Source organism: Bos grunniens, chromosome 13 (genome assembly GCF_055505025.1).
Source record: "Bos grunniens cultivar Pamir isolate PY7600 chromosome 13, Bosgru_T2T1.0, whole genome shotgun sequence".
Lineage (NCBI taxonomy): Eukaryota > Metazoa > Chordata > Mammalia > Artiodactyla > Bovidae > Bos > Bos grunniens.
The window spans coordinates 34,995,789-35,010,446 of NC_141177.1; positions in this window are offsets into that span (position 1 = coordinate 34,995,789).

Consider the following 14,658-nt stretch of genomic DNA (forward strand, 5'->3'; position numbering starts at 1 on the left):
GGATATATTTAAAGCATTGAAAGGGAAAAATCTACAACCAAGATTACTGTACCCAGCAAGGATCTCATTCAAAATTGATAGAGAAATAAAAAGATTTTCAGACAAGCAAAAGTTAAGAGAACTCAGTACAACCAAACCAGCTTTGAAACAAATATTAAAGGGACTGATATTGTCAAGTAATACAAGAAAAGAAAAAAGATCTACAAAATCAACCCCAAACAACTAAGAAGATGGCGATAGGAATATATATATAATTACTTTAAATATAAATGGATTAAACGCTCCAACCAGAAGACACAGACTGGCTGAATAGATACGAAAACAAGACCCATATATATGCTATGGGTCTACAAGCAGGTCTACAAGAAACTTGCCTCAGACCTAAAGACATATATAGACTGAAAGTGAGAGGATGGAAAAATATATTCCATGCAAATGAGAAGCAAAAGAAAGCTGGAGTAGCAATCCTCATATCAAAAAAATAGACCTTAAAATAAAGATTACAAGAGATAATGAAAGACACTGCATAATGATCGAGAGATCAATCCAAAAGGAAGATGTAACAATTGTAAATACCTATGCACACAATGTAGGAGCACCTCAATACATAAGACAAACACTAACAGACGTAAAAGGAGAAATCAACAGTAACACAATAATAGGAGACTTTAACACTCCACTCACACCAATGGACAGATCATCAAAACAGAAAATTAATAAGGAAACACAAGTCTTAAATAATACGTTAGATGAGATGGATCTAATTGATATCTTCAGGACATTCCATCTAAATGCAGAAAAATACACCTTCTTCTCAAATGCACATGGAACATTCTCCAGAATAGACCACATCTTGGGTCACAAATCAAACCTCAGTAAATTTAATAAAATTAGAATCGTATCAAGCATCTTCTCCAACCACAATGCTATGAGACTAGAGATCAACTACAAGAAAAAAGCTGTAAGAAACACAAACACATGGAAATTAAACAACACGTTTCTAAGTAACTAACAGGTTACTGAAGAAATCAAAAGGGAAATTAAAAAATTTCTAGAAACAAATGACAATGAAAACATGACAACTCAAAACTCATGGGATACAGCAAAAGCATTTCTAAGAGGGAAGTTTATAGCAATACAATCCTACCTCTAGAAAAAAGAAACATCGAATAGACAACTTAAATTTACACCTAAAACAACTGGGAAAAGAAAAACAACAACAACAACAAAAACCAAAAGTAGTAGAAGGAAAGAAATCATAAAGACCCAAGCAGAAATAAATGAAAAAGAAATTAAAGAAACAATAGTAAAGATTAATAAAACCAAAAGCTGATTCTTTGAGAAGATAAACCAAATTGGCCTTTAGCCAAACCATCAAGAAAAAAAGAGAGAAAAATCAGATCAACAAAATTAGAAATGAAAAAGAGGACGCTACAACAGACAATGCAGAAATACAAAGGATTATAAGAGACTATTGTGAACAACTATATGGATAACCTGGAGGAAGTGGACAGATTCTTGGAAAAGTTCAATCTTCCAAGACTGAACCAGGAAGAAATAGAAATTATGAACAACCCAATTACAAGCACTGAAATTGAAGCTGTGATCAAAAATCTCTCAAAACTGGAGCCTATTATACAGAGTGAAGTAAGCCAGAAAGAAAAACACCAATACAGTATACTAGCACATATATATGGAATTTAGAAAGACAGTAACAATAACCCTGTATACGAGACAGCAAAAGAGACACTGATGTATAGAACAGTCTTTTGGACTCTGTGGGAGATGGAGAGGGTGGGATGATTTGGGAGAATGGCATTGAAACATGTATAATATCATGTATGAAACAAGTCGCCAGTCCAGGTTCAATGCACAGTACTGGATGCTTGGGGCTGGTGCACTGGGACGACCCAGAGGGATGGTATGGGGAGGGAGGAGGGAGGAGGGTTCAAGATGGGGAACACGTGTATACCTGTGGCGAATTCATGTTGATATATGGCAAAACCAATACAATATTGTAAAGTTAAAAAATAAAATAAATGAACAAAAAAATCTCTCAAAAAACGAAAACCTAGGACAAGACGGCTTCACAGGAGAATTCTATCAAACATTTAGAGAAGAGCTAATGCCTATACTTTTAAAACTCTTTCAAACAATTGCAGAGGAAGGAACACTTCCAACCTCATTCTATGGGGCCACCATCACCCTGATACCAAACCAGACAAAAACAACACAAAAAAAGAAAACTGCAGGCCAATATCACTGATGGACATAGATGCAAAAATCCTTAACAAAATTTCAGCAAACAGAATTCAGCAACACATCAAAAAGCTCATACACCATGATCAAGTTGGGTTTATTCCAGGGATGCAAGGATTCTTCAATATATGCAAATCAATCAATGTGATACACCATATTAACAAATTGAAAGATAAAAATCATATGATCACCTCAATAGATGCAGAAAAAGCCTTTGACAAAATTCAGCACCCATTTATGATTAAAAGTCTACAAAAAATGGGCATAGAAGGAACATACCTCAACATAGTAAAGGCCATATATGATAAGCCTAGAGCAAACATTATTCTCAATGGTGAAAAACTGAAAGCATTTCCCCCAAGATCAGGAACAAGGCAAGGGTGTCCACTTTCACCACTGTTATTCAACATAGTTCTGGAAGTCCTAGGTACAGCAATCAGAGAAGAAAAAGAAATAAAAGAAATCCAGATTGTAAAAGAAGTAAAGCTCTCACTGTTTGGAGATGACATGATGCTGTACATAGAAAACCTTAAAGATAGTATCAGAAAATTACTAGCCAAATCAGTGAATTTAGTGAAGTTGCAGGATACAAAATCAATACACAGAAGTTACTTGCATTTCTATACACTAACAATGAAAAATAAGAAAGAGAAATTAAGAATCAATCCCATTCACCATTGCAACAAAAGGAATTAAATATCTAGGAATAAACCCACCTAAGAAGTCAAAAAAACTGTACACAGAAAATTATAAGACACTAATGAAAAAAATCAAAGACGACATAAACAGATGGAGAGATATTCCATGTTCCTGGGTAAGAATAATCAATATTGTAAAAATGGCTATACTACCAAACACAATATACAGAGTCAATGACATCCCTATCAAATTACCAATGGCATTTTTCACAGAACTAGAACAAAAAAATTCACAATTTATATGGAAACACAAAAGACCCTGAAGAGCCAAAGCAATCTTAAGAAAGAAAAACAGAGCTGGAGAAATCAACCTTCCTGACTCCAGATTATACTACAAAGCTACGGTCCTCAGGACAATGTGGTACTAGCACAAAAACATAAGTACAGACCAATGGAACAAGATAAAGAACCCAAAAATAAACCCATGCACCTATGGGTACCTTAGTTTTGACAAAGGAGGCAAGAATATACAGTGGGGCAAAGCCTCTTCAATAAATGGTGCTGGGAAAACTGGACAGCTACATGAAAAAGGGTTAAAGCTCAACATTCAGAAAACTAAGATGATGGTATCTGGTCCCATCAGTTCAGTTCAGTTCAGTCGCTCAGTTGTGTCCGACTCTTTGTGACCCCATGAATTGCAGCACGCCAGGCCTCCCTGTCCATCACCAACTCCGGGAGTTCATCCAGACTGGCAAATAGATGGGGAAACAGTGTCAGACTTTATTTTGGGGGGCTCCAAAATCACTGTAGATGGTGACTGCAGCCATGAAATTAAAACTTTCCTTCCTCCTTGGAAGGAAAGTTATGACCAACCTAGATAGCATATTAAAAAGCAGAGACATTACTTCGCCAACAAAGGTCCATCTAGTCAAGGCTATGGTTTTTCCAGTGATCATATATGGATGTTAGAGTTGGACTGTGAAGAAAGCTGAGCACTGAAGAATTGATGCTTTTGAATTGTGGTGTTGGGGAAGACTCTTGAGAGTCCCTGGGACTGCAAGGAGATCCAACCAGTCCATTCTGAAGGAGATCAGCCCTGGGATTTCTTTGGAAGGAATGACGCTAAAGCTGAAACTCCAGTACTTTGGCCACCTCATGCGAAGAGTTGACTCATTGGAAAAGACCCTGATGCTGGGAGGGATTGGGGGAAGGAGGCTAAGGGGATGACAGGGGATGAGATGGCTGGATGGCATCACCAACTCGATGGACATGAGTTTGAGTGAACTCCGTGAATTGGTGATGGATAGGGAGGCCCAGCGTGCTGTGATTCATGGGGTCGCAAAGAGTCGGACACGACTGAGGGACTGAACTGAACTGAATCTTGAACATGTAAAAGAATGAAATTAGAACACTTCCTAATACCATACACAAAGATAAACTCAAAATGGATTAGAGACCTAAATGTAAGACCAGAAACTATTAAACTCTTAGAGGAAAACATAGGCAGAACATTCTATGACATAAATCAAAGCAAGATCCTCTATGACCCACCTTCTAGAGCAACGAAAATAAAAACAAAAGTAAACAAGTGGGACCTGATTAAATGTAAAAGCTTTAGCACAGCAAAGGAAACTATAAGCCAGGTGAAAAGACAACCTTCAGGATGGGAAGAAATAATAGCCAATGAAACAACTGACAAAGGATTAATTTCCAAAATATACAAGCAGTCATACATCTCAATATCAGGAAAACAAACAACTCTATCAAAAAGTGGGGAAAAGACATAAACAGAAAGTTCTCCAAAGAAGACATACAGATGGCTAACAAACACATGAAAAGATGCTCAATATCACTCATTATTAAAGAAATGCAAATCAAACTTACAATGAGATATCACCTCACACCAGTCAGAATGGCCCTCATCAAGAAGTCCACAAACAATAAATGCTGGAGAGGGTGTGGAGAGAATGGAATGCTCTTGCACTGTTGGTGGGAATGTAAATATGATACAGCCACTATGGAAGATGGTATAGGGATTCCTTAAAAAACTAGGAATAAAACCACCATATGACCCAGCAATCCCACTCCTAGACATACATCCTAAGGAAACCAAAATTGAAAAAGACACATGTATCCCATTGTTCATTGCAGCACTATTTACAATAGCTAGAAAATGGAAGCAACCTCGATGTCCATCAACAGATGAATGGATAAGGAAGTTGTGGTACATACACACAATGGAATATTACTCAGCCATAAAAAGGAATACATTTGAGTCAGTTCTGATGAGGTAGATGAACCTAGAACCTATTATACAGAGTGAAGTAAGTCAGAAAGAGGATAAATATCATATTCTAACACATATATACAGAATCTAGAAAAACAGTAGTGAAGAATTTATTTACAGGGCAACAATGGAGACATAGACAGAGAATAGACTTACGGAGATGAAGAGAGTGGAGGAGAGGATGAGGTAAATGGAAAGAGTAACATGAAAACTTACATTACCATATGTAAAATATATAGCCAATGGGAATTTGCTGTGTGGCTCAGGAAACTCAAACAGGAGCTCTGTATCAACCTAGATGGGTGGGATGGGGAGAGAGATGGGAGGGAGGTTCAAAAGGGAGGGGCTATATGTATACCTATGGCTGATCCATGTTGAGGTTTGACAGAAAACAACGAAATTCTATAAAGCAATTATCCTTAATAAAAAAAATTTAAGGAAAAAAGAGTCTTTAAAATAAATAGGTTTTTAATGTTTAAAGACATCTAGGAAATAATAGACTTCATAAAGAACAAGACTTTTTCTCCACTCCACAATAAACTACTAGAATGTCTATAACTTTCACCTTTCTTTCTTTTCTTATTCTATACCTTGAAGTCTCCAAATGCATGAGCAAGCTCAGTCACTCAGTCATGTCCAACTCTTTGAGACCCCATGGACTATATAGCCCACCAGGCTCCTCTATCCACAAAATTTTCCAGGCAAGAATACTGGAATGGATTACCAAATATCAAAAACCACAAATAGTTATCAAGAAAGCAATTCTTTCTCCATTCTTATGTGGATATTGTGGTTATCAACAGGGGAATGGTAAAATTCTGTGAAACAGAGGTTTATAACGGCTGTGAGACTGATCACATTAGATTTTAAGGTTTATGGGTCTAAGTATACATTTATATTGTCTAGCTTAATAGAAATCATTACATGATAAGAAGAGAATATAAAACATTCTGTAAGTTTTTTTCTTTTTAAAAATAAAACATAACATTTAAAAGGTAATGACTGCAAGAGACTTCTAAATTGTTAGGTCTAGTTTCACAGTTAATCACAACAGAGACTGGCACTATAGCACAAAAAACTAAACAGCTTTAAATCCAAGGGTTCAGTCTGGTATCCTGACTTAGGCTAATTCTAGTTCTAGATTTCACTATTCACTGTATTAAGCAGTTCTCATAAGAAAACTAACAAAGCCAAACCAGAATCACAGCTTCCAGCCTGAATTCAAGAACTACACACACTAGCTGAGACTATCCACTATGTCATTTTTTTAGAATATCATGTTAAAAGGCCAAAAAGAAATTCTAAAATTTAAAACTAAAATCTTAGAAAATGAAATGGTTATACAGTAAACTAGACATAGCTGAATAAAGACTTAGTGAATTAGAAGATAGATGTGAAGAAATCATCCAATATATGGCACAAAGTTGTAGAACATGCTTTAAAAATGTGAAGCAGAAAATTTATATCCTTAGATACAATATTTGAAGAAAACAAAAAAGATTAGGAATTAATGAGGCAAAAATTCTATTAAAGAAGCTGGACAAAGAAAAACAGAGTAAATATAAAGAAAAGGAAGGAGATAAGATTAAAAGCAAAAAATAATAAAGTAGAATTCAATGAAAGCTTAGAGATAATTTACAAAACCAATTGAGCTTTTGACTATAATGTTCAAATCTTTTATGCTCTTGCTCACTTGTAGTTTTATTTTACCCATAAATACATTATGATAATCTTGTTTTAAATTTCTTTTTTCTTATATTTTTAGAAGCTTTTATTTTATGCCCTTGGATGTCATATTTTTTAAAAATAAAGTTATGGATATGGTCACTTATATCTCAGGGTCCGAGTGTAGTGTCTTCGTTGATGAAACTGGGAAATGTGGAATCTCAGATCCTTTCTAGTGATTTCATTCTATGACTATACATATTTCTCAAAGTTAGACAAAGAGAGAGAGAGAGCTGCAACCATGCTAGCTTCACACATAATCACAGTTTTTAACCAAGCACAGAGTTCTATTTGGGAAAATAGGGCATTGCCTCCTCTTACTTTTTCTTTGTAGGAACTACAAATATATATCACAAATACAATTCACTGATCCAGACTTCAGCTTTCTGAAACATGATGGGGAAACTATAGAAATCGAATAACCAAGTAGCCAATCTGTTTAGAAGAGCCTGGATTCATCAGTGCTCTCAGCAGGAGACAACCCTTATTTTTCCAAATCCCTGTGCATATTGATTGTTTAAAACGGGCATCAATTCTCTACCCCTCCCTGAGCCATGTCCTTTTCAACATGTCTTTGCACAAATGCCCATCAAAAGGCAGAGTCTATTAGCCCATCCCTTGAATCTGAACTTGCTTTGTGATTTTCTGTAGCCAATTCAGTTCAGTTTGGTTCAGTTGTTCAGTTGTGTCTGACTCCTTGCGACCCCATGAACCACAGCACGCCAGGCCTCCCTGTCCATCACCAACTCCCAGAGTCCACCATGTCCATTGAGTCGGTGATGCCATCTACCATCTCATCCTCTGTCATCCCCTTTTCCTCCTGCCCTCAGTCTTCCCAGATCAGGGTCTTTTCAAATGAGTCAGCTCTTCGTATCAAGTGGCCAAAGTATTGAAGCTTCAGCTTCAACATCAGTCCACCAACGAACACTCAGGACTGATCTCCTTTAGGATGTACTGGTTGGATCTCCTTGCAGTCCAAGGGACTCTCAACAGTCTTCTCCAACACCACAGTTCAAAAGCATCAATTCTTGGGTGCTCAGTTTTCTTTATACTCCACTTCTCACACCCACACATGACTACTGGAAAAACCATAGACTTGACTAGACGGACCTTTGTCGGCAAAGTAATGTCTCTGCTTTTGAATATGCTGTCTAGGTTGGTCATGACTTTCCTTCCAAAGAGTAAGCGTCTTTTAATTTCATGGCTGCAGTCACCATCTGCAGTGATTTTGGAGCCCAAAAAAATAAAGTCTGACACTTTTTCCACTGTTTCCCCATCTACTTCCCATGAAGTGATGGGACCAGATGCCATGATCTTAGTTTTCTGAATGTGAGCTTTAAGTCAACTTTTTCACCCTCCTCTTTCACTTTCATCAAGAAGCTTTTTAGTTCTTCACTTTCTGCCATAAGGGTGGTGTCATCTGCATATCTGAGGTGATTGATATTTCTCCCGGCAATCTTGATTCCAGCTTGTGCTTCCTCCAGCCCAGCATTTCTCATGATGTACTCTGCATAGAAGTTAAATAAGCAGGGTGACAATATACAGCCTTGACGTACTCCTTTTCCCATTTGGAACCAGTCTGTTGTTCCATGTCCAGTTCTAACTGTTGCTTCCTGACCTGCATACAGGTTTCTTAGGAGGCAGGTAACCAATAGATTATCAAAAAAATAATATTTCATGGGTTCCAAGCCTAGGCCTCAAGAGATCTTGCACACTTCTATTATCTGGACCCCTGCTTCAACTATAAAAATAAGCCCAGATTATCCTGCTGTAGGGTAAAAGGCCACAAGGAGCAGAACTGAACTGCCAATTGACTAAAGATGCATGGGCACAGATAGACAAAAGTCACCCAGCAGTCCCATAGAGTCAAGAGGAAAATAAATGTTCAATATTCCACAGTACTAAAGTTTGGTTATTTTTTGTTTTATAGCATTATAGTGACAATAAGTAACTGGAAATTTTTCAGAAACATTTGTTGCACTGAATGGAAATTCATTTCTCATGAAACTGATTTGCATATCTTTTTTGTTTCTGCTTTTATTTCTATTTTGTTGAATAAGAATTTTGCTTTATTGAAAGCTTTGTGCATTTGTATTTAGTTTGTCTGTGTGGCAGAGAAAATAATTTTTCTTCCTCCTCTATTAACAGTGTTTTGTGGAACTTAAATTGAAGGATTGTGTTTGCAGGACCATCACCTCTGTCATGTAAGCTCTCAAATATCTGATGGTTACAAAGGAAAACAGAACTGCCCTCCTTGGTCTGTGGATAAATGGAATCATCATAAACTTAGGAACACTGAAACTCCCCCCTACAATCATACCCTGGAACAGTAAAAAGTAGCCTGTTTCAAAAATATCTCTCAAAAAAAAAAAAAAACATATATACCACTATGCAAAGGCTTCCTCAATGACTCAGTGGTAAAGAATCTGCCTGAAATGCAGGGGACATGCAGGAAACTTGGATTTGATCACTGGATTGGGAAAATCTCTTAGAGAAGGAAGGGGCAACCCATTCCAGTATTCTTTCCTGGGAATTCCCATGGACAGAAGGAACCTGGTGGGCTACAGTCCATGGAGTCCCAAAGAGCCCGACACAATTGAGCATGAATACATGCACATTACCATCCAAGCTGGGATAGAAGAACTCCGTATCAAAGAAATAAAGTGGGAATGGATCAAGCTGGCTGATCTCATATGTGATTTACAAATATTAGTGAGCCTTGTGTGACTCTCTATTGCATAATACATACTGAACACAATTTTAAATGTCATTTACTCTCTGTGAGGCAAATAGTATTTTCCAAGTAAAAAGTGGGGGAGGGGAATTGGTGTTGAATAGAATTTTCAGACAAGAAGTTCAAGACTGAAGGAAGATTGAACTTCATTGTTGCTTCACAAGCACCTACGAGACCTATTATTTGCACCAGTCAGTCCGTTTAGCTGCTCAGTCATGTCCAACTCTTTGCGACCAAATGGACTGCAGCACACCAGGCTTCCCTGTCCATCACCAACTCCCGTTGCTTTCTCAAACTCATATCCATTGAGTCAGTGATGTCATCCAACCATTTCATCCTCTGTTGTCTGCTTCTCCTGCTGCCTTCAGTCTTTCCCAGCATCAGGGTCTTTTCCAGCGAGTCAGTTCTTTGCATCAGGTAGCCAAAGTATTGGAGCTTCAGCTTCAGCCATCAGTCCTACCAATGGATATTCAGGACTGATTTCTTTTAGGATTGACTGGTTTGATGTCCTTGCTGTCCAGGGGACTCTCAAGAGTCTTCTCCAACACCATAGTTCAAAAGCATCAATTCTTCAACACTCAGCTTTCTTTCTGGTCCAACACTCATATCCATGCATGACTACTGGAAAAACCATAGCTTTGACTAGATGCTTTCAAACTGGTACTGCAGAAGACTCTTGAGTACTCAGGTTGCTAGTAGATGGAACCATAGGTTTTATAAGTTCAGATTGAGATTTCCTTCTTAGTAAACAATGGTAATGTGATAGCTTTAAGAAAGCATAACCTTTAAGAAAATAACACTTTCCTAGACACATATCAATCAGACTAATGAGTAGCAACAAAAGTAACAGAGCAATGAATCTTTGAAGTTACCTCTTTCAAGGTAATCCTTGGGGGAAAAAAAAAAAAACATTAAAAAGTATATATATATATATATATAATTATATATATATACATACATATATATATATAGTAATGCAAATGTTAAGATCTAGAAAATAACTCTTTACATATCCATTAAATTATATGTGTGATGCAGGCTGTGAAGCTGGAAGGTAGTATTTAGTATTGACCTTTGTCAGCAACGTTGATTCTGGTGGCTCACATGGTAAAATGTCTGTCTACAATGCTGGAGACCCAGGTTCAATCCCTGGGTCGGGAAGGTCCCCTGGAAAAGGAAATGGAAACCCACTCCAGTACTATTGCCTGGAAAATCCCGTGGACAGAGGAGCCTAGTAGGCTACAGTCCATGGGGTTGCAAAGAGTCAGACACGACTGAGCTACTCCACTTTTGTCAGCAAAGTAACCTTTCTGCTTTTTAATATTCTGTCTAGGTTGGTCATAGCTTTTCTTCCAAGGAGCAAGTGTCTTTTCATTTCATGGCTGCAGTCACCATCTGCAGTGATTTTGGAGCCAAGAAAATAAAGTCTAACAGTTTCCATCATTTCCCTATCTATTTGCCATGAAGTGTTGGGACCAGATGCCATGATCTTAGTTTTCTGAATGTTGATTTTTAAGAAAGTTTTTCATTCTCCTCTTTCACTTTCATCAAGAGGCTCTTTAGTTCCTCTTCACTTTCTGCGATAAGGGTAGTATAATCTGCATATCTGAGGTCATTGATATTTCTCCTGGCAATCTTGATTCCATCTTGTGCTTCCTCCAGCCCAGCATTTCACATGATGTACTCTGCATATAAGTTAAAATAGCAGGATGACAATATACAGCCTTGATGTACTCCTTTCCCAATCTTAAACCAGTCCATTGTTCCATGTCCGGTTCTAACTGTTGCTTTGTGAACTGCACACAGATTTCTCAGGAGGCAGGCAAGTTGGTCTGGTATTCCCATCTCTTTAAGAATGTTCCACAGTTTGTTTTAACCCATACGGTCAAAGGTTTTGGTGTAGTCATTAAAGCAGAAGTAGATGTTTTTCTGGAATTCTCTTGCTTTTTCTATGATCCAACAGATATTGGTAATTTGACCTCTGGTTCCTCTGCTTTTTCTAAATCCAGCTTGAACATCTGGAAGTTCTCGGTTCATGTACTGTTGAAGCCTGGCTTCGAGAATATTGAAATTACTTTGCCAGTGTGTGGGATGAGTGCAATTGTACAGTAGTTTGAACATTGTTTGGTGTTGCCTTTCTTTGGGATTGGAATGAAAACCGACCTTTTCCAGTCCTGTGGCCACTGCTGAGTTTTCCAAATTTGCTGGCATATTAAGTGCAGCATTTTCACAGCATCATCTTTTAGGATCTGAAATAGCTCAGCTGGAATTCTATCACCTCCACTAGCTTTGTTCATAGTGGTGCTTTCCTGAGGCCCATTTGACTTCACATTCCAGGATGTCTGGCTCTAGGTGAGTGATCACACCATCGTGGTTATCTTGACCATTAAGATCTTTTTTGTATAGTTTTCTGTGTATTCTTGCCACCAGTTCTTAATCTCTTCTGCTTCTGCTAGTCCCATAACTTTTCTGTTCTTTATTGTGACCATCTTTTTATGAAATATTCCCTTGGTATCTCTAATTTTCTTGAAGAGATCTCTAGTCTTTCCCATTCTATTGTTTTCCTCTATTTCTTTGCATTGATCACTGAGGAAGACTTTCTTATCTCTGCTTGCTATTCTTTGGAACTCTGCATTCAGATGGATATATCTTTCATTTTCTTTGCCTTTCACTTCTCTTCTTTTCTCAGCTATTTGTAAGGCCTCCTCAGACAGCCTTTTTGCCTTTTTGCATTTCTTTTTCTTGGGGATGGTTTTGATCACCACCTCCTGTACAGTGTCATGAATCTCTGTCCATAGTTCTTCAGGCACTCTGTCTATCAGATCTAATCCATTGAATCTGTTTGTCACTTCCATTGTGTAATCATAAGAGGTTTAATTTAGGTCATACCTGAATGGTCTATTATTTGCATCATCATACATATTCCACATTGTTGGTTGTTGTTGCTGTTCAGTCACTAAGTCATGTCCAACTCTTTTCCACCCTATGGACTATAGCCCACCGGGTTCCTCTGACCATGGGATTCTCCAGACAAGAATACTGGAACGGGTTGCCATTTCCTTCTCCAAGTGATCTTCCCAGATCAGGGATTGAACCCACATCTCCCGCATTGGCAGGTGGATTCTTTAGCACTGAGCCATCAATGAAGCCCATATGTCACATTATGCCTCCATAAACAATTTTAAACAGGACATATAGCAAAATGAAAGTAGAATTAGGGCTGAAACTAACAATATAAATCATTTGGCATACATCTCAGCTAACTGTTATTACATTTTTCAAAAATATTGTTGAAAAACGAGTACATTTACTGTAGAAAACCTAGAAGCTATAGCCAAGCAAAAAAGGAAGTTAAAATCACCCATTATCCTACCACCTAGACTTATTCTACAGAAATATATGATTTTTTCTAAACAAATATTATCATATATATTAATAGTGAATATATTTTACCAAAATTTAATAATATTCTATTTGTTCAGTTTTTTCTACTTAATATTATTTCAAACCCTTTCCATGTCATTAAAACTTGTCTTCAATTTTTGAAGAATAATGACAAAATCATTCATTTTCATCATTTTTACAACCAATTTCTCATTGTTAAACATTGATGCCATTTACAATTTTTTTTACTATTTCATCAAAATGCTGTGATGAACAAGATCCTTTAAATAAATTCCTTAAAGTCATCTCTATTAATACATTTTCCTAGTTAGTCTTAACAGCTTTGATAAAGACAACCCTTAAATCCCAGAGTTGGATTATATTTGTCTGAAAATCGCTTTGGTACTGCATATTGTTCAAGTATGGCTCTCCTTGGCCCTCTGCCTTTTATGACTTAGCCTCCTCTAAGTTGTTTACATTTTGGAAGGACACTCTACAAATCAAAGAAGCAGGAAAAGTTTCCTCTCAGTACCTCTCTTCCTAGACACAACAGTCTTTCTCCCCCAAAATCTCAACTCTCTTATGTTCTCATCAATCTCTTTCACTCTAACATCTCTAGCAGATTACAAAGTTAGACTAGGGATATTCAACTAGGGAAGTTTAAGGTGTTGTCTCTTCAGTGTTACAGATTTTAAAAATGAAAGTATATATATATAGATATAGATAGATATAGATATTTATATGGATATATATATGGATATGGATATATTTATATGGATATATTATATGGATATGAATATATGTATATAGATAATGGATATATATGGATATATCCATATATATATGTTTATATGTATATTTATATGTATATATGATATATTTATATGGATATATTTATGGATATGGATATATTTATATGGATAATGGATATAGATATATATAGATATCTATATCCATTATCCATATAAATATAGATATTTATAGATATCTATATCCATTATCCATATATATCTATATATATCCATATATATATAAAGTATATATATATATATATATCCATTTATAGGGATATATATATATATCCATTATCCAACAGAAATGTAACTTCCAAGCATCAAAGGGACTGTTTAGGAAATTTGGGTAAAAAAGGAACTTCCTTGCTGTGATCAGATTTATGGGTTATGTAGTGTTGAGCAAAAAAAAAAAAAAATGTAAGAGGAAAGTGCAAAACAACAACTTTAATATACTCCATTTGTACCAAGTGTTGTGTGTGTGTGTGTTGGGTGTGGGGAGGGAGTGAATATTTTGCTTTTATAAGCATGAAATAGCTCTACTAAAGTACACAAAGAGTGAGTAATAGTAATTTATTTGGGAGAGGAAAACCAGGTGATAGGTAGATAAGAATGAATGAAAATATATTTGAAATCTGAGATATAATGAAATACGTTTATATGTTTCATCAAATATATTGAAGTGAAATTTAAATTTTTCTGACCTTAAAAACTTTATACCTTTGAATGCTCCCCCAATTTTTAAGTTAAATTTCAACAACATACATTCATGATATAAATTGCTACTTACTTTATGAATAGACAAATTCTACACAGGCTTGAAAGGAATTTTTATGATAA